The following is a 20,528-nucleotide window of genomic DNA, read 5'->3' as shown; positions in this document are numbered from 1 at the left end:
GATTACCGTATGATCCAGCAATTCCCCTTCTGGGTATATACCAAAAATAATTGAAAACAGGGCTCCAAAGGGTGTTTGTAGCAGGATCATTCATCATTGCCAAAAAGTAGAAGCAACTCAAGTGTTTATTGACAGATGAAAGGGTAAACAAAATGGTATGCATAAGCAGTGGAATGTTATTCAGCCTGAAAAAGGAAGGAAATTCTGACACATGTACAACATGAACGAACCTCGAGGACATTATGCTAAATGAAATGAGCCAGTTAAACAAAAACAAATATCTTGTGATTCCATTCATATGAGGTGCCTAGAGAAATCAAATTCATAGAGACAGAAAGTAGAATGTGGTTTCCATGTGCTGGGAGGAGGCAGGAATAGAGAGTTACTGTATAATAGATATAGAGTTTCTGTTTTGCAAGATGAAAAACCGCTCTGGATATTGGCTACACAGCAGTGTGAAAACAACTAATACTACTGAATTGTACACTTAAAAATGGTTAGGATGGTACATTTTATGTTAGTGCATTTTACTACGGTTCAAACATTTTAAAAGTTTTTTTAATGAGAGGGAAAATTCTTTTATATTTACTCACAAAGTTTTCTTTACTGTTGGTCTTTCTTCCTTTGTGTAAATACATATTTCCATATGGTATCCCTTTTCTTCTGCCTGAAGAACTTCATTTAACATTTCTTGTGGGCAGGTCCGATGACTGTGAAGTCTTTCAGCATTGGTTTGTCTGAACAAGTCTTTATTTTACCTTCAATTTTGAAAGACTTTAAAAAATTTTTTGGCTAAGTATATGTTTCTAGGTTGACGGTCCCCCGTTCTCACTTCTACCACCCCTCCCCCACTACTTTAAATATGTAACTCTATTTACTTGCTTCATTCCTGACAAAACATCTTCTGTCATTCTTACCTATATTCCTTTGTATGTAGTATTTCCATTTTCTTCTGGCTGCCTGTTGAGATTATTCTCTTTACCACTGGTTTCCAGCAATTTTATTATGATGTACTTTGTTGTGGTTTTCTTTTTTTTTTTTTTTTTTTGACATAGGGATGGAGTTTCGCTCTTGTTGCCCAGGTTGGAGTGCAGTGGCACAGTCCTGGCTCAGTGCAACTTCCGCCTCTCGGGTTCAAGCAATTCTCCTACCTCAGCCTCCGAGTAGCTGGGATTACAGGCATGCACCACCACACCTGGCTAATTTTGTATTTTTAGTAGAGATGGGGTTTCACTATGTTGGCCAGGCTGGTCTTAAACTCCTGACCTCAGGTGATCTACCCGCCTCGGCCTCCCAAAGTGCTGGGGTGTGAGCCACCATGCCCAGCTGTGGTTTTCTTTATATTTACTTGGCTTGGAGTTTATTTAACTCCTCAGATCTATAGGTTCATAGTTTTCTTGTTTGTTTTGTTTTCTTCTTTGTAATCACATTTGGACCTTGTTTACATATTTTCTCAAATATTTTTTCTGCCTCATCTCCTTTCCCAGGATTCAAATTACATGGATGCCATTTTATTTGTCCCACAGGTCACTGATGCTCTGGATTTTTGTTTTTCAATCTTTTTTCTCTCTCTACTTCATTTTGAATAGTTTATATTGGTATGTCTTCACATTTATAGCTTTTTCTTTTATAGCATTTAATCATTTGTTAATTCCACCTGGTATATTATTATGTCAAATACTGTGTTTTTAATCTCTGTAGGTTCCATTTAGGTCTTTCTATATCTTCTGTTTCATTTCTTACTATGTTTGTGTTTTCTTCTGCCTTCTTGAACATTTTGAGAGTTATTGGCAAATTGCCCTTCATAGCAATTTTGGGATTTACATACACGCATAGTAGATTATGATGGTGCCATCCTTTGTTTTTTTCTGTTTTACAGTTTTGTTATTTATATTTAAATTATTAGGTCAGGCGCGGTGGCTCAAGCCTGTAATCCCAGCACTTTGGGAGGCCGAGACAGGTGGATCACGAGGTCAGGAGATCGAGACCATCCTGGCTAACACGGTGAAACCCCATCTCTACTAAAAAATACAAAAACCTAGCCGGGCGAGGTGGCGGGCGCCTGTAGTCCCAGCTACTCGGGAGGCTGAGGCAGGAGAATGGCATGAACCCAGGAGGCAGAGCTTGCAGTGAGCTGAGATCTGGCCACTGCACTCTAGTCTGGGCGACAAAGCGAGACTCTGTCTCAACAACAACAACAACAACAACAAAATTATTAATGCATCTATTTTTGGTTTTGTGTGTTAGGAATGAGATTGAGTTCTAGGTTTTTTTTTTTTTTCATATGGGTAGCTAGTATTTCTTGGTATTTTGATCACAAAATAAGTAAATTCAAGGTTTTGATTTCTGTAGCATCAATATTTTGACAGAAAAGAACTTGATAAAACTCTTTTTGATGTGTTAATTTTGACATCTACAAAAACAAGCCATTAAATATTACCTTTTTTAACTTTTTAAGAAATTAATTTGAGTTCAAATATTTTTGAAATATAAAAATTATGTTTTTAAAGCTATAATTCTTGTAGACATTCTGTGGTTAAAAATTTGATTGTGCTTATTAAAAATGGTCACATATGTTTTGCACTCCAGCGATGTGAAAATAAAGTTTCTTTGGGAAGGTGACATTTGGTTTCCTGATTATGGGAGGGAGTTGGTTATCTCAGATGGAGCAGGAATGGTTGATTCTCACACCGGGATGGGACTGGGATTCCCCAGGATGGAGGGAGGAGACCCTTTCTACACCATACTTTGAGCTACTGACAGCAAAACCCTCCCACCATACTGGGTGCACCTTGTGTACACTTGACTAATGTACACTTCTGATTTACGGCACATAGCAGAGGCTTCGAGGCGAATTCCGTTCTCGTTTGGCATGCTGCTGGGTAACAAGATAGTAAGAGTGGCAGTTTGTACAAGCTGTGGACAGGGACATTTCCTCTCTGCTGCAGCAAGGCAAAGGAAAGCCCAGGGAGAGTAAAACGCTAGAATCTTTCTAATAGCTTTCTAATAGCTTTGCCCTACACCATGGTCTAAATGGTCTAAATGGCTACACAGTATTTTATTTTTCTAGAATAATTTTATCCAGCTGTGAGAAAGCCAGGTTCAAATTAAAAACTTTTAATAACCTGTCCCAGAATTACTAACAATGAGACTTAAACAAATTTTGATTTGTGAAGAAAACATGAAAAAAGTCCAAAAGAAGCCCCCTCAAAGGACAGAAGTGCCAGTAGGTCCCTTGTGGGGCAGTTTGTACATCTCTCAAGGGGGTCCTCCAGCAGGCAGCTTCCTCTGTGGCGTTAGGTGCGTCCAGGGTGGGCTGGCTCCTTTAGAAGTTAGGCAGGCCAGGCAGAGGGAAGAGAGAGTGAAGCTCTCGACCTCCTCCCAGAGAGCCTGCACGCCCCCCCGGTATTTATCCCCTGCCAGTCTCTCCTTGAACTCTTTCAGGGTGGCTCCAATGCCAACGTTGCTGTAGATCTGCAGGGGTTAGCTTTAACCCTGTGTGGATAAAGTGGGCTACTTTTTGGAAGTCTTTTTCCAAAAGTCCGAGGGATGTCAGTGCTGGCGTCCCCAGCCGCAGTCCACTGGGCCGTGGAGCGCTTCTGTCACCTGGGCAGGTGTTCTTGTTGCAGGCAATAGAACAGGCTTCTAGGACCTTCTCAGCCCTTCTGCCATCTGTGCCTTTGATTGAATGGAGATCCACGAGGATCAAATGGTTGTCAGAACCACCTGTGACTGTTTTGCAGCCCAGCTCTGTCAGTGCCTCAGACAGAGCCCTGCAGTTGGCCACCACCTGGTGCTGATAAACTTCAAATTCCATAGTCACAGCTTGCTTCAGGGTCACAGCAACCCCAGCAATGGCATGGTTGTGGGGACCTCCCTGAAGGCCAGGGAACACAGCAGAGTTGATGAGAGATTCCAGGTAGTACAGAATCTCTTTGCCAGTCTTGGGATCCATACGTTGCACTCCTTTCCCGTAGATCATGCCGGCTCAGCAGCCTCTCAGGTTCTTGTGAGTGGTGGTGGTCAGCACGTGGCAGTGTTTAAATGGGGAGGGCACCACACCAGCTGCCACCAGCCTGCTGATATGTGCCATGTCCACCATGAGATACACTCCATTCTCATCTACAGTCTTTCCGCAGGCGGGCATAGTCCAGGTTTTAGGAGCAGCAGCTGGTTCCTGCAGTGATCAGCTTCAGGTGGAAAAGGCGGGCATTCTCCTCCAGCTGGCCATAGTTGATGTAGCCAGTGTCTGGGTTCACCTTATAGGGCATAGATTCAAAGAAGATGGATGTGGCAGAGATTTTCTTCTTGTCTGTCATGAACCCGTGGGTCAGGTGGCCCCCATCTGGCAGGTCCAGGCCCAGTGTACACTCGAAGTTTGCAGGGGAGCCTGAGCAAGGCTGGACGTTGACCCCCCAGCACTGTGGGTCCAGCTTATAGGCCTGCAGGGCTCGCTTCTGACAGAGGGTTTCCAGCTCATCAGTAAACTCAGTCCTGCCTTAGTATCTCTGGCCCGGGTACCCCTCAGAGTATTTGTTATTTAAGCAAGAGCCTAGGGCCTCCAAAACTGCTCGGCTGGCAAAATTCTCTGAGGTAATCAGCTGCAATCCAACCCTCTGCCAGTACTCTCCTTCTTAATGATGTTGTAAACCTCAACATCGCTGTCTTTGAGGGGCTGCGCCAGCATCTTGTCATGTGAGGACCACAGGTCAGCATCCTTGTGGGCCCCATTGACTGGCATCGCCATTGCATGGGTTCGAAGCTGCCAGAACATGACCCTGCACACGTGCCTAGCCTCAGTCCCACGCCACCGCCAGTGCCACCAGAGTCCCAGACCCGCAGACCCAATGCCCCGCACACTGCCACGCGCCAACCATGTGACTTGTCGCACCAACCCCAAATCCCAAACTTGGTGCAGGACTGCTAGTGCTCTGCTAGGTGCACCCCTCGCACCAGGCTTAGGCTTGACCTAAATCTTACCTTTTAAAAAAAATTCCCAAATGCTGTGTGAAGCATACATTCTCTTTTCCTATGGTTCACTCTTCCCTGAATGACCCACCTAGTCATTGACTCCCATCCCTAGGTGCAGACTAGGGAGCAGGCAGTGTAAAGGAAGGGGTGCCGATGTGCCCGCCCGTCCAGACCAAAGTCCTGCTTCTCTGGGAAGCTAGCCTGTTTGCTGTCACACTTTTGTACTCTCTGCTGAAAAGGCCTCCTTTTCTCCCTCGAATATTGCTCACTTGGATACATCTTCCTCTAATTAGAGAGATGGGGAGGGGATGGCAGTAGGTCCAAAGGAACTCAGATTTATTGAGCACTTGTTTTACTCCAAATTTTGAGTTAGGGCTTTTCGATCTGTTTGGTCTCATGGAATGCAAAGTCTTCCCTTACCTAGAAATACACTCCATTACTCTTTCCCCTACCCTGTGCACCACCGCAGTGCCTCACACATAGCTTTGTTATTATGTACATAACTATTGGCTGGTATTTATTCTCCCATAGAGACTGTGAACTTCTCGCACAGAGGCATGGTCTATTCATGGCCGCCAACACCTAGCAGAGCCTTTAGCACACAGTAGACACTTGGCATTTGTATTGCGAATGGAAATTAATTCTGCCCTCCAGAGATTGAGAATGTAAGGATGTGGGAAATGTTGATAAGACACTCTTTTAGTGGAGAGAGTTACTGAAGAAAACTATTGTGACATATTCCAATATATGATAAATTGAAAGGAGATGAAGATTTGGAGACTGAAAGTTCTCACAGCTTTCTCACTTCACAGGCTGCGTGATCTTGGAAAAGTCTGAGCCTTACTTCACTCATTAGTCAAGAGAATGAAATGAGAGGATGTGTCTTGGGGCCATAAATGTTAGATCATTTCAACAACATTTAATGTTAGACACTTAATTGAGTGAATTCTGTTTTCTCAGTAGCTTTCTTTATAATTAGATAAGTTATTTTTCAGGAAAAAAATAAAGATCCTAGAGTAGGTCACAGTAAACATTTTGAATGTTTTCTTTAAAAAGAAAAAATATAACTCGTAAAACCTAAATTGACACATAATTGGCATACCCCATTTTCCTGCGAATATTTTGCCTCATACATTTGAGTGGCTGTTTGTGCTTTGGTGAAAGACATGATTGAGTGTCATATCTTTTAGTTGGTGGTCAGTGGGGCCACTCAGTATTGGGAGAAAGTGAGGTGCCTACAGGCTAAGCCTGTGGCCAACAGTTTCAGCAGAAAGCAGAGCCCTAATCCATGCCCCGTCCGTGCTGCAGAGTGATACTAGCAGCAGTGACAATGACAGCTCACACCTACTGATGTTTACTTTGGATCAGGTCCCGTGCTGAAACTTTTTCCTATTTCTTCTGTTTTAATTCTCCCAACAATTGTATAATGAGACTAACCCTTGTTAGTCAAGTTTTAAATACGAGGAACTAGAGGCATAGAGAAGTCAAGCAGTTTGCCCGAGGTCACACAGATAGGAAGTGATAAAACTAGGTTTTGAACCCAAGCCCACATATTTAACAACCGCTCTCTACTTCCTCTCACAGCTGCTGTTTCATGGGCAGGCTGGCTAGTGGCCAAAGTACCGAGGCCTACCAGATGCCTGGTAGTAGCTAATGAGGTGCTGATGTGGAAATGGTTCCCTTACCCAGCTCTACAGAGGAAAACCACACTTCTCTTGAGATGCATTTTGTTTTAGGAAGGCTGGAGTGTGTGGTGTGTATCTGTGACTGTGCGTCTGTGATTCACATACTGCTAAGGAATCATTGCTGTGGTCCAAGCTGGCTGAGTTTCCACAGTGCAAAGATGGCCCTTGAAACTTTGCAGAGCTCTGAAGCAGGAAGTCTAGAGAGTTGACACACAGTCCCAGCTGCCTGATTTGGGACCCTTGCATGAGAAGGTACAGGAGACCTATTGCACTGCCCTGGGGACTTTGAAAGCTTGTGGACTCCTGGCCAGTGTAGCTGAGTATCTGGTATCCCCACATTACAAAGCCCCTCCGTCTCTGCCCTTCCAGAAAAAGATTCTGGGATTTTTATCACTACAACACCAGGGAGGAGTGGTAAGATTGAGAGGCATCCTTGACAAATTTTGTCCCATACCATAAATTACGGAGGAGAATAGAATACCATCTACTTCTCTACTTCTGCAGAATCGTTGTCCTTCTAGGCTGAGAGCACACTGGGCACTCCCATACCCCCACCAGGAATGTGCAAGACTTGCTACAGTTACCTTCTCCCGTCCCTCATGTCCCTCTAACTCTTAATCCATGTAGTCTGGCCTCCACTCTCGCTTCTCTCCTCCTCAGAATGCTCTAATCCAGACCACCAAAAAGCACTGACAAATCCGACAGATAGATAGTCCTTCTCTTTTTATGATGTCTCTGAAGCATTTGGCAGTATTGATCTCTTCCTCCATTTTGAAACTCTCTCTACTCCTTAATTCTTTGTTCAAACTCCCTCCCAGTTCTCCTACCTCTCTGTTCCTTCTCAGTCTCTATTGCAGGAGATCTTCTTTTCCTGTACTCGTCCTTACATGTTGGTGTTTGCCGGGTTTCAGTTATAGCTCTCCTCTCTTCTCACTCCACTGCTTTAGCTAACATCGTATGTGCTGATGACTCTCAATCTCTCTAGCCTACATCTCTACTGATCTTTAGACCCAAATACCAAACTTCCTGCTGGACAGCTCCACTTGGATGACTCAAAAGCATCTCAAGTTCAGTGTATCCAACTCACCGAATTTCCAACAAATCTAATCAGCCTATGTTCTTATTTCAGGAAATGGCACCACTATCCATTCTCACCCAAGCAAGAAATCTGGGAGTTATTCTTTCTCCTTCCCCTCTCAACCAGATATCTAATGAGTCATCAAGTCCTGGCACTTGTGTACTGTCTTCTTTCTGAGGTCAGTTCCTTCCCCTGAGCCCTGATTCTCCAACCTCTGTCACCTCTGCAGGAACCCGGATCTTCATTCTCTTCACTGTTTCCTTCTTATCACTATTTAATCATATTCAGGTCTCTCTCATCGCTTAAAAACTTGCCACATTGATCCTATTATTCTGTAAACTCATTCAACAAAGTGTCAGATATTTTTCTAGGTGCTATAGCTTCAGCACTGCATAAGTTACATAAAACCTCTCCCTTCAGAGATCTTACATTCCACTGGCAGACACAGATAACCTGTGCACATAAAGTGTCACGCCATTTTTAGAGCACCTACTGTGTGCCAGCCACTGTGCCACCGTATTTCATTTCATTTAGCCTTTACAATGGGAGCCAATCATAATTCCAAAAGACACAATCACGAACGCCGTAGTCCCAAATGCTGAAATCCTAAAAGATCAGTCGGGCGTGATGGCTCACGCCTCTGATCCCATCATTTTGGCTGGCCAGGGCGGGTGGATCACCTGGCGTCAAGAGTTTGAGACCAGCCTGACCAACATGGCGAAACCCTGTTTCTAATACAAATACAAAAATTAGCCATTCATGGTGGTGGGCGCCTGTAATCCCAACTACTCGGAAGGCTGAGGCAGGAGAATCACTTGAACCCGGGAGGCGTAGGTGGTAGTGAGCCAAGATCACACCATTGCATTCCAGCCTGAGCGACAGTGCGAGACTCTGTTTCAAAAAAAATATTAAATTAAATTTTAAAAAAAAGGAAATCCTAAAAGATGAGAATCCCAAAAAGTCTAAAACCCTGAAAATCACAATTCTGAAAGATTAAAATCTTGAAAACATCATTCTGGAAAAAATAATTTTTAAAATTATTTAAAACATATTTACATTCTTAAAAGGGGATTTATTTGATAAACGTAAAAACATTACAGAACACTTCATAGGCCACTTTACACAATGAAATGGGCAATAATAACATACATATTTTATAGCCTAGCATAAACAGGTATACTAATGAGAGGCATGAACAGGTTACTAATGACAGTCACATGGATATCACAGGAACAGGCAAACTGTTCATAAAGAAATAGGTACAAAGGGACATGTATGAACACATTTCACTATAGTTGGTAATTGTGTACACCCAGGTTGACAACTGCGGTCATCTGAAATACTGTGACAGACATCTGAAATACCGTGACTGATCTCATCACAGTCTTTTGTCGAGATCAGTCAAAAGTCACAGTGGGTCACTACTGCATATGCAGTTGTTCAAAGAGCCAAGATCTTGAGAAATTTTATCTTTCACAAATGCATGAATCCAAAAAGGACATCTCTTTTTGAGGAAGTTTCAGTGTTTTTACATACACGCACAGTCGTTACACACACAGTCAATGTGATAATGCACTTTTATGGAGTCAAATTTGCAAAATCCCTTTATAACAACCCCACGAAGTAAGTATTGTTATACCCATTTTGTAGATGGGAAAGCTAACGACTTGCTCAAGGTCATGGTAGCACAGAGCCAGGAATCAAACCCACCAACCCCACCCTATGTCCTGAATCGAGGCTCTGAACCATGGACCTGGAGGGGAATACAGATTCCTTTTGTTTGGAGAGTGTTTTAAATATTTTCAGTAGGTACCCACTGCGGTGAAATCCTTGGGTACAGGCCTTTCCGGGAAGAGCAGAGTGCTCTATAACTAAAGCTTCTCTGCAGAGTGTCTTAAGAGTAGCCTGCATAGGCTAGACAACCTCAGTGCCTGTCCATGACCTGGACTCCAGCTTACAGCTGGAGGAATTGCCGTTTATGTCCTGTCCTTTTCCCTGCCCACCATTTTTTTTTTCCATATATTCCTTAGCGTCAGGTGTTGGAACCACCTCTGGGAACTCATCCATGTTCTGCTTTTAAATTAATTCCACATCTTGCCTGAGCTTACTGCCTCCTCCATTATTTAAGGAATTTAGCCTGCCAGTTCCCTATAATGGTACACCCCATCTCTTTCCTCTTTGCTCTATCTTCCAGTTCTCATAGGTGGAGCTGCAGTAGACATCCAGAAGTTGAGGGATTTTTTTTTTAGATCTCCTTCCCAGATGACTAGGGACCCACACTTGTTTGCAAAGGTGAATCCTGCAGACCTAGCTGGTTATAAATCCATCTGCTCTAGAAATTCTAGGCCTCAACCTGCTCTTTCTGATGGTATCAGAGTACATTGTTTCTCCTACCCCAGGACAGGACCTGAGGAGCTACATCTTACCCCTTTCTTATCCCTTTCTAACTTATCCCTTTCTAACTTGCCAGGTGAATGACAGGCAAAGCCTTGGTAGAATGTCCCAGACAGGCAAAAGGCAGTTTGGAACCTGTTGTGTGCTATAGAATCAAAGGTGATTTGAACTGGTCTGCCACAATATTTTTGAGATACTGGAAATAAGGTTTTTGAAAACATTTATGACAATTAGAGTCAGTTTATGTTCCTTAATCTAATAAATAAAAAATAGGCCTGGCACAGTGGCATGCACCTATGGTCTCAGCTATTTGTTACCAAAAAAAAAAAAGAAAAAAAAACTTTTAAAAATGGAGCATATATTTTATATGTTTCCTTCCTTCCTTCCTTCCTTCCTTCCTTCCTTCCTTCCTTCCTTCCTTCCTTCCTTCTTTCCCTCCTTCCCTCTCTCCCTCCCGCCCTCCCAGCCTGCCTGCCCGCCCGCCCGCCCGCCCGCCCTCCTTCCTTCCTTCCTTCCTTCCTTCCTTCCTTCCCTCCTTCCTTCCTTTGAGTCTTGCTCTGTTGCCCAGGCTGGAATGCAATGGTGTGATCTCGGCTCACTGCAACCTCCGCCTCCCAGGTTTAAGCGATTCTCCCACCTCAGCCTCCCAAGTAGCTAGGATTACAGGTGCCCGCCACCATGCCCAGCTAATTTTTGTATCTTTAGTAGAAACAGGGCTTCACCATGATGGCCAGGTTGGTCTCGAACTCCTGACCTCAGGTGATCCACCTGCCTCAGCCTCCCAAAGTGCTGGGATTACAGGCATGAGCCACCACACCTGGCCTTATTTAATTTTTCTAGTAATTCATTTTTATTCTGTTTTATAAAATTATCATTCTGTGACAAAATAGAAATTTAAAAAGCAAAACCAACGGATCCTTCTTCACAGATGGTTTGAGAAGTTTTGGACTGTAGTGGAAAGAGAACAGGTTTTGGAAGTGAATAGGGCTGGGTTGCTCAACCTCTCTGAGCCTCACCTTCCTCATCTGTACCTACCTTCCCCAGAGCTAAGAGAAATGGTGCATGGAGACAAACACATATCCAGGCGTATGTGCTCTGCCAGAGGTGAGGACAGAGGGTTGTGGGGGCACAGAGAAGGTCCTTCAGCTGGAGGAGTGATGAGAGATTGACTGGGGAGACGTCCTGGTGAAGGCGATGCCTGAGCTATGCTGGGAAGGGTGGGGCTTCGGCAGCAAGACCAGACACACTGGTGGGGGCAGCTTCCTCCTTTGCAGACCAGTTCCAGCCTAAGAGCAGGAGCTGTAGGGGTGCTTAGAAGCGCAGTCCCTGGTGAGAGCATGCAGGCTGGCTGCATTCCTGTGGTATTTGAGGATTGATCTTGTCAGATTAGCAGCTTTGCTTTTTTTGGTTCAGGTACAAGATCCCCACGTGGGGAGTTCTTGCTGCTTGTGAGGAGCAGAAGCTGGTGAAAGCACAGAACGTGATCCTGGCCCTCCTCCCGAGCTGTGTGAGGCTCCCAGCCAGGAGCAAGCAGCTCTGCGAGTTCCTCAGTGAGAGGGAAGGCCCAGGTCTGAGCTCCACCCACACAAGTCCCAGCGGTGAGGCAGCAGCTCAGCAGAGAGCAAGATGCTGGCACCTTCAGGACTATGTCTTGCTTTCCCTACTCTGTCTGCACCTGGGGACACAGGTCACTCTCTAACTGGTCTCCCCAAATAAATAGCCAGAGCTAGAGGGGAGAAGGAGGGCTGAAGCCTCGCCTCCCCACTGTGGAGGCAGGACAGCAGTCTATGCCTGCCTCCCATGATGAGGGCCCTTGGCTCTGCCTTCTGCCCTGACACAGGCAAAGAGTCCAGATCCAGGCAAATGAAGTGTCAGAGGGAAGCCACGGCCCTACGCAGGGATCCTGAGTTCAGTGAATCTCTCAGGAGAGAGGTCTGGGCTAGAAGAAAACAAATTGCAGGTAGGTCCATATACAACCCCCAGAGCGTGGACGAGATTGTCCAGGGATGATGTGGCGAGTATTGGGCCACATGGCCTCTGTTCACAGGAGTTCCTGGTCAGGGAAACACACACCTGATAGGTGGCAGCAGCACGAAAGCAGGCCTGTCGGCAGCTGGCCCTGTGACATCTTTGTGGCCCTTGTGTTGGGATAGACCCATCCTCTCTCCCTGGGTTCCAAGGGCTTAGTGTGGGGAAGTTTCCCGCAGCGGACAACTCCGAACATAGTTTGAAAACAGAAGATTGGGGCTGGTCATGGTGGCGACCAGCCTGACCGACATGGAGAAACCCCATCTCTAGTAAAAATACAAAATTAGCCAGGTGTGGTGGCACATGCCTGTAATCCCAGCTACTCAGGAGGCTGAGGCAGGAGAATCGCTTGAACCCGGAAGGTGAAGGTTGCAGTGAGCCGAGATCACGCCATTGCACTCCAGCCTGGGAGACAGAGCGAGACTCCATCTCAAAAAAAAAGAAAAAGAAAACAGATGATTGGAAAAACAAAGTGACACCTTTTGGTTTGCTGCTCAGCCCCTTCAGATAGTGTGTCTAGGCCAGAGGCCAATTGCCGTTTGCAGAACTTGCTCTAAGCAGCAAATGCCCAAATGGAGCAAGTCCTCCAAATGGAGCAAGGCATGTGCTTGAGGCCTGAGCTCGGAGACCAGCTCTGATGAGGGGTGGCTCTGCCTGCTGTCTCCACTGGCCTTTCTCCCATGTGTCCAGGGTGACTGTGATCAGTGAGGGTCCGGCCAGGTTAAGGGCTGTCGTCACCACATTCCCCGTCTCCATCACCCATCCTCATTCATACCTTGAGACCAGCAAGAGGGATTAAGGGCAGGACTCTGCCAGCTATATGTTCACCCTTAGGCCACTTCTGACCATCCCAAACCCCCTGCCTCTGTCCCTGTGCTCTTCTCTTTCTGCCCTGTGGCTGTTGCACACACAGGGGCCCCTGATACCCAAGTCCCTTCCTCCGAAGGGCTTCTCTCTGCCCCTCCCTACCCCTGAGGGAGTATGCAAGGAGAACTGGTTGGATCAGGCCCCATGAGCTCATATGGGCCTCCTGATGGAAAGAATCCTTCCTCCTGACCTTTTTTAACATGGTCAGCAGCTGCCTCTGATTTAACCAGTTCTGCCTGTAGCCTAGTCATTTTGGGGGCAAAATGAAGAAAAGTGCAAGAGGCAGTAGGGCAGAGCACAGCACACCGTGACCCACACTCAAGGCTGTGGGGAAAGCCAGCTCATCCAGGAGGCCTGGGCTCCTGACACAGTCCTGTCTCCAGTGGGCCCGCTCCGGGAAAGTTGCCGACTCTCATAGAGATGCATTTCTTTGCTACCACTCAGATTATTGGGAGGAAACACAGGGTTCAGAGACCCCCATGTGGCCAAGGAAAGCTGTCAGCAAAGGCACAGCTGCATGTAGAGTGCAGGTTCAGGAGCAAAGGGTGAGCCTGGTTCTATCCATCTCTGATCCAGTCCTCGTCAGGTACTCCACAGAGGAGCATTTGCTAAAGGAAGAAAGGTAGGACCGGCCATTTCTGCCATTCATCTGGATCCCAAGGGCCATCCTTCATGAGCAGCAAGTCTCTTCCTGTCTAGCCATGAGCCCCTTTCCCTAACCCCTGGAGTGCTAGATGCAGAAAGGGAGGGCCGTGGAGGGATGTGGGCTATGTGGGTTATAGCCACCATGTTCTCCCTAGCCAGAGGTTGATCATTTTTTCCAGCCTGTGACTGGGCCTAATTTCAGACCTTTTCTGAGTGTAGGCCTAGATTTCAGGAAATAGAGAGCTTTTGAGCTGAGGCAAAAGTGGTCTTACTGTGCTTAAACTGTCATCTGTTGGCACTGCAGTGAGGCTGGTCAGAGGAAGAGGGGTACATCTTTACCACCTGGCCTCACCGCTGTTTCACTGATCCCTGTGGCTGGACCTTGTGTGCCTGTGCCAGGTTCACAGCATCTCCTTCCTGCTTTCTCAGCAAAGATGGAATACAGCTGGGAGCTCCTCTGCCTCAGTCTGGGGAGGTGAAAAGAACTTAGGTTTTGAAATCAGGCAAGCCTGGGTTAGAATCCCAACTTTGCCACTTTGCTAGCTGTATAACCTTGGACAAGCCCTTAGTCATGTTAAACATCAGCCTCCTTATCTGCAAAATGCGAATAACAGCCCCCATCTCATGGGCATTTATGGGGATTACACAAGATAATGTCCATGATATGTGTGGCCTGGTGCCTGGCATGCAGCGAGTGCTTTGTCTGGGTTGGTAAGTGTGGTTCTGTCTTTATGCCCTGACTGCCTCAACTCTCATGGAGACCTTCCAGTAATATGTCTTGGTGTGGAGCTGTCAGGACTTGTATAGACTGCATACAAACCCAGGTGATTGGCATTTGTTGATACAGAAATACTTCCACATATCGGGAAATGTGGCTTTTGGCAACTCCAGCTACACAGGATGCAACCGATGACTTGTAATTTATGCTGATGCATAAATTTAATTTAAGCTGATGCTTAAATTAATAAATTAAATTAATAATTTAAGCTGATTCTTCCTGGTGCCCTAACCCCTAGATGCCAATGCCCTACTAACCCATAGTCTTTTATGCCTTCCTGCTGTGCCTGCTAGTCCCCCAGCCTGGAGTGCTTCTCCATATTCTTTGCCTTAAGAACTACTGCTTTGGCCGGGCGCAGTAGCTCACACCTGTAATCCCGCACTTTGGGAGGCCAAGGCAGGCGGATCACCTAAGGTCAGGAGTTCGAGACCAGCCTGATCAACATGGAGAAACCCCATCTCTACTAAAGACACAAAATTAGCCGGGCATGTTGGTACATGCCTGTAATCCCAGCTACTCAGGAGGCTGAGGCAGGAGAATCGCTTGAACTCGGGAGGCAGAGGTTGTGGTGAGCCAAGATCACGCCATTGCACTCCAGCCTGGGCAACAAGAGTGAAACTCCGTATCAAAAAAAAAAAAAAAAAGAAAAGAAAACTACTGCTTTTACTTAAATGAGTAATTTGAATGTTGCCTGGCATCAAGCACAGCAGTCTCTGCTCAGAGAACTGCTTGTGGCAGGCCTCTCCCCTCCAAAGGGGCCTGGACAAGGCAGGTGCTCAGCTTGGCCAGCTTCCCACATGCATGTGCTGTCTGGAGTGTCCGTCCTCACATTCTCCACCTTTAAAACTCCAGCTCAGATGTCACCTTCCCTGTGAAGCTTTTCCTGCCCTGGAGCTCCCCCAGCTCTGTGTGCACCTCTCTCTGTAACAGTTCTGTGTATATTGCATTGTAGTTCCATCCTGAGACCTATACTGATCCTTGTCTAATTTTTACCTCTATCTTACCCTCCATCACCACTTGGTGACTGACTAAATTGGGGACAGCTCCCATTTCCCTTTATCTATCCTATCACCACATTCCTTGCAGCTGGCTTGGGCTTGGGGAGGGAAATGGAAGCGGCAGGTCCTGCTGACCTAGTTGTGCATTCTGCCATATCCAGGCCCACTGTGCAGCTGGGCCCAGCACTCTGGGCTTCCTTCCCAGGACCAACACCAGCAGCATCAACAGTGGACAGAGCCAGGTGCAGTGGCTCACGCTTGTAATCCCAACACTTTGGGAGGATCACTTGAGCCCAGGAGTTTGAGACCAGCCTGGGAAACATAGCAAGACTCTGTCTCTACCAAAAAAAATAAATAAATAAATAAGCATAATAGTGTGCACTTGTAGCCCTAGCTACTACTCAGGAGGCTGAGGCAGGAGGATTGCTTGAGCCAGGGAGGTTGAGGCTACAATGAGCTGTGATCATGCTACTACACTCCAGCCTGGGTGACAGTGTGAGACCCAGTTTTTTTTTTCTGTTTTTTTTTGAGACGGAGTCTCGCTCTGCCGCCCAAGCTGTAGGCTGTAGTGCAGTGGCGCGATCTCGGCTCACTGCAAGCTCCGCCTCCCGGGTTCACACCATTCTCCTGTCTCAGCCTCCCTGGTAGCTGGGACTACAGGCGCCCGCCACCACGCCCAGCTAATTTTTTGTATTTTTAGTAGAGACAGGGTTTCACCGAGTTAGCCAGGATGGTCTTGATCTCCTGACCTTGTGATCTGCCCACCTTGGCCTCCCAAAGTGCTGGGATTACAGGCGTGAGCCACTGTGCCCGGCCGAGACCCAGTTTCAAAAAAACAGTGGACAGAGTCTAAAGTGGCTCTAAGGACATATTAAATTCTGGATTATTCTTCCTTCAAAACATTGAGTTTGATGGTCTCCCTCCGTTGACTCAAATAACTAGATATTGCGTGTCTGTCTGTTCACTCATGTAATACATTTTTATCGAGTGCCGGGCACTGTGTGGGCACTGGGGAAATGCTTTTTAAAAATGCAGGCATAGTCCCAGCTCACTGTCTGGGGGAAGTAAATTGAAGTTGTAGCTCAGGGTTTCGGAGACATTCAAGTCAAGTTGAAGAGTGAGAGACTTGGTTGAGTGCTGCCTCACAGCTGCATTTCAGTGCCTGGCTCTGACCAGGCCACAGCACACACCACTGCTAAGTGTGGGGCTGTGGGGAGGCCGCCCTGCACCCACTCCAGGCTGGAGGCAGTCACACAGTAGCTCTGCGGGCTGTGGCAAGAATGAGACTATGACAGCCCTGGAGCCTCAGAAAAACTGGCTTGTAAATGACTTTGCATGGACCAGGGTTGTAGACAAACAGAAATGACATCTGAAAAGACTCCTCTGAGCAAGTCCCCTGGCACATTCACACAAGTCAAGTTCAAACAAAAGGCTGTTGATGACATTTCTTCGCACAAGTCACGAAAAGCTTCAGACCAAGGGTGAGCAGTTTCTGCTTCTGCAATTCGGAGATCATAAAGAATAAAGAATGGATTGGGGAAAGCATAGCTCCATCACTAAGCCAGCCTCCGCCCCCTAGAATGGGGCCTGTCTGGTCAGTATGATGTTCTTAATCCTGGGAGACCCCACAGAGGCCCCAGTCTGGCAGAGAGTGTCCTCAGGGTGTGGGAGAAGCCTCCTCCTCCTCTTCTACCTCTGTGGAGCAGCGACCAGGCCTCCAGATAAAAGCATGCTTGCGTCAGCACCTCATAGATCTCGATCCGGACCTGCCCATGGTGACTGCTGCCCCACTTCTAAGCCCCAGAGACCCTAAGTATTCTGCCCCTCCCTGAACCCCTAAGCACTCACTGTCTACCAAGCCTAGTGCAGAGGTCTAGGGGAGAGTGACAGATAAGAAACTGAGTGGGGGCTGCACGCGGTGGCTCATACCTGTAATCCCAGCACTTTGGGAGGTCAAGGCAGGCGGATCACCTGAGGTCAGGAGTTTGAGAACAGCCTGGCCAACATGGCAAAACCCCATCTCTACTAAAAATACAAAAATTAGTTGGGCGTGGTGACTCACGCCTGTAATCCCAGCTACTTGGGAGGCTGAGGCAGGAGAATCATGTTAACCTGGGAGATGGAGGTTGCAGTGAGCTGAGATGGCACGATTGAACTCCGGCCTGGGCAACAAGAGCAAAACTCTGTCTCGGGAAAAAAAAGAAAGAAAGAAACTGAGTGGGCATTGTGGTTACTGTAGCAACAGAGCAAGCACAAGGAGCTGTGTGTGCTCTGATAAGAGCGCCTGGCCAAACTGCAGGCAGGAGAGGCTTCCCAGAGGTGGTGACACCTGTGCTGCCTATTGGAGGACAGTTAGAAACTGGCCAGGTAGAGAATCTAGGGAAGGGCAGGAATCACGTGGAGGGAAGGAGACACACTTGGAAGTAATTTGGCCTATTGGAGTACAAGTCCTTGGCAAGAGGCCTTGAATGTCATGCTGAGAAGTTTGAACTTTATTATGAGGTCAACCAAGGTTTCAAAGCAGGGAGGGAAGGACAGCATCAGATTTGTGCTTTAGAAAGGTCATTGCCTGAAATGGGGAGAAAGGGTTACAGGAAGTGGGACTGAGAAAGGTAATGCTTGGGAAGAGGTGATAAGGACAAGTTCATGCGATATTAGGGGAGGAGAAATGACAACATTAGGTGGCTGGTGGAGGGATGAGTAAAAATGTATTCCTAGTTTCTGTTTCAGGCAGCTGGCAAGATAGCGGCGCCATTTCCTAACATAGGGAACACAGGGAGAAGAGCATGCTTACGGGGCAGCTGTTGAGTTCATTTGGGGAGAATGCTCAGCTTGAAGTTCCTGCGGGACATCCCTGTGAAGCACCCAGGTCCTTTAAGGGATTTTTTTTTCCAGTTTCTTCCTATTGTAAACAGAGTATCTACATACAACATTCGTATAAATAAGTCTTTATGCGGCTTCCTCACTATCTCTGACATAGTGAAATAAATTTTTTCATTACATCACATGAATTTGTAGTATCTCTCCCTTTGAGTCACCAAACTTCTCAACGTGAAACCTGTTCACTTAAACTTCCTTCCCTCCCCTTTCTCCATCACTTATTTTATAAGCATTTCCATATACTGGGCACCATGCTGGGTATTAAGGATGAAAAGTAATACATAATCCTTACCCCAGAACTTCAGTCTAGAGTGAGTCAGACATGAAAACAAAATTATATTGTGCTGACATGATGGTAAATGGAAGTCTAGGGTGCCACGAATACACAGAAAGGAGACACCTAATCAAAGTGAGGTGTCAGAAGGGCTTTTCTCCTAAGGTAGATCACTGGGCTCACTCCTCTTCTGCTGTTATTGTTTACAGGACCTCTTGACCTTCATTCTGATCATCTGCTAGCATTAAAGGGCCAAAGAAGACCTTTTCATTGGTTCGCTGGTGATTGCTGACTCACCATCATGAAGTTGAAAAGTTGTCTTTCTTTTTTGTTTTAGTTTTGTTTTTGGCAGGGGTCAGTGCCATAAGTGTTAGTGGGTGGGATACATTATATCAGTAGCTCCTTAAGATACATGGTCTGTGGACCTGAAGTATTCATGGCCCCTCAAGGCCACATGCAACCAGAGCCAAGCAGCTGGGCCTTTCCCAGGGCTCCCGACCTCCTCTGGAGTCATCACTGTCTGCCTCACACTCCCATATATTTTCAACACTGCCGGTTCTCAAAAACACCCAGGTAAGGACATATCATAGCCCCTTTCAGCAGCCTGGGAAAATGCCTTGGAAGTTTCTTTTTCTCGCCTACTGTAAGCCTGCAGGACAGGGAGGATCTGTGACAGAGAATACCTGGGAGAAGCCATCTTTTGAGGGAAAGTGGTCAGAGAAAGATTTTTGAAGGAGGCGATTTTTTTTTCAAGGCGCGGTAACTCACACCTGTAATCCTTGCACTATGAAGCTCAGGCAGGCCGATCACTTGAGCCCAGTAGTTTGAGGCCAGCCTGGGCAACATGGCGAAACCCCATCTCTACTAAAAAAAAAAAAAAAAAAAAGAAAAAAAAAATTAGCCACGTATGATGGTGGTGTGCACCTATAGTCCCAGCTACTCAAGAGGTTGAGGTGGGAGGATCCCCTAAGCCCAAGAAGTTGAGGCTGCAGTGAGCCATGATTGTGCCACTGCATTCCAGCCTGGGTGACAGACTGAGACCCTATCTCAAGAGAAAAAAAAAGATTAAGGAATTAGGCAGTTGAAAAATGACAGGGTAGGTATTCTAGACAGAGGGAATGCATAAACTGAGAACGTGATGCACGTAAGGACACTCAGATAACTGCACATGGTTTGGTACATTTGGCACATAGTGTTACATCCTAGATGCTGGAAGACAGGCTAGAGAAGTAATCTAGAGCAAGATCATGGAAGACCTCACAAGTCACTCCAAAAGGACTCTAGATTACATCCTTAAAGATGTGGGAAATTAGGCCAGGCGCGGTGGCTCATGCTTGTAATCCCAGCACTTTGGGAGGCCGAGGTGGGTGGATCACGAGGTCGGCAGTTCAAGACCAGCTTGGCCAAGATGGTGAAACGCTGTCTCTACTAAAAATACAAAAATTAGCCAGGTATGGTGGCGGGCACCTGTAATCCCAGCTACTTGGGAGGCTGAGGCAGAGAATTGCTTGAACCCGGGAGGCGGAGGTTGCAGTGACCTGAGATCACACCACTGCACTCCAGCCTGGGCAACAGAGCAGACTCTGTCTCAAAAAAAAAAAAAAAAAAAAAAGATATGGGAAATAATTGACATGTTTTAGGCAAGAGACAAGATTGACCTAATGAGATTGGCTATTCCAAAAGATTGCCCTCACCCAATGTGGAAGATAAATTGGAGGAGGGAACTTGGAAGCATGAAGCCCAGTTAGGAGGCTGTTGTGGTGACTGGTGAAGGCAGTCCCATGGGGATGGAGAATAAAGACTGTTTGAAGAACACTGAGGAAATAGAATCAAAGTGTCCCTTCTCTCCTCCCAGAACATCTTATAAGGTACTTTTCCATCGCCAGCACATGTCCTGATGACATTGTTGTCTGTCTGCCCCTCCAGAGCA

General features: G+C 46.5%; 1 protein-coding gene and 1 pseudogene across 36 annotated transcripts in view; one reads left to right on the top strand and one right to left on the bottom strand.

Annotated features, from left to right (window-relative positions):
* Positions 1 to 20,528, top strand: part of ST3GAL3 (ST3 beta-galactoside alpha-2,3-sialyltransferase 3) — a 232,697-nt gene that overhangs the window by 148,216 nt on the left and 63,953 nt on the right. The window lies entirely within an intron of this gene.
* LOC701532 (serine hydroxymethyltransferase, cytosolic-like) lies at positions 3,326 to 4,848 on the bottom strand (annotated as a pseudogene).

The sequence above is a fragment of the Macaca mulatta genome, chromosome 1 (genome assembly GCF_049350105.2).
Source record: "Macaca mulatta isolate MMU2019108-1 chromosome 1, T2T-MMU8v2.0, whole genome shotgun sequence".
NCBI classification, from domain to species: domain Eukaryota; kingdom Metazoa; phylum Chordata; class Mammalia; order Primates; family Cercopithecidae; genus Macaca; species Macaca mulatta.
Note: the sequence above shows the minus strand (reverse complement) of the source record. Positions and strands in the feature narration are given on the sequence as shown.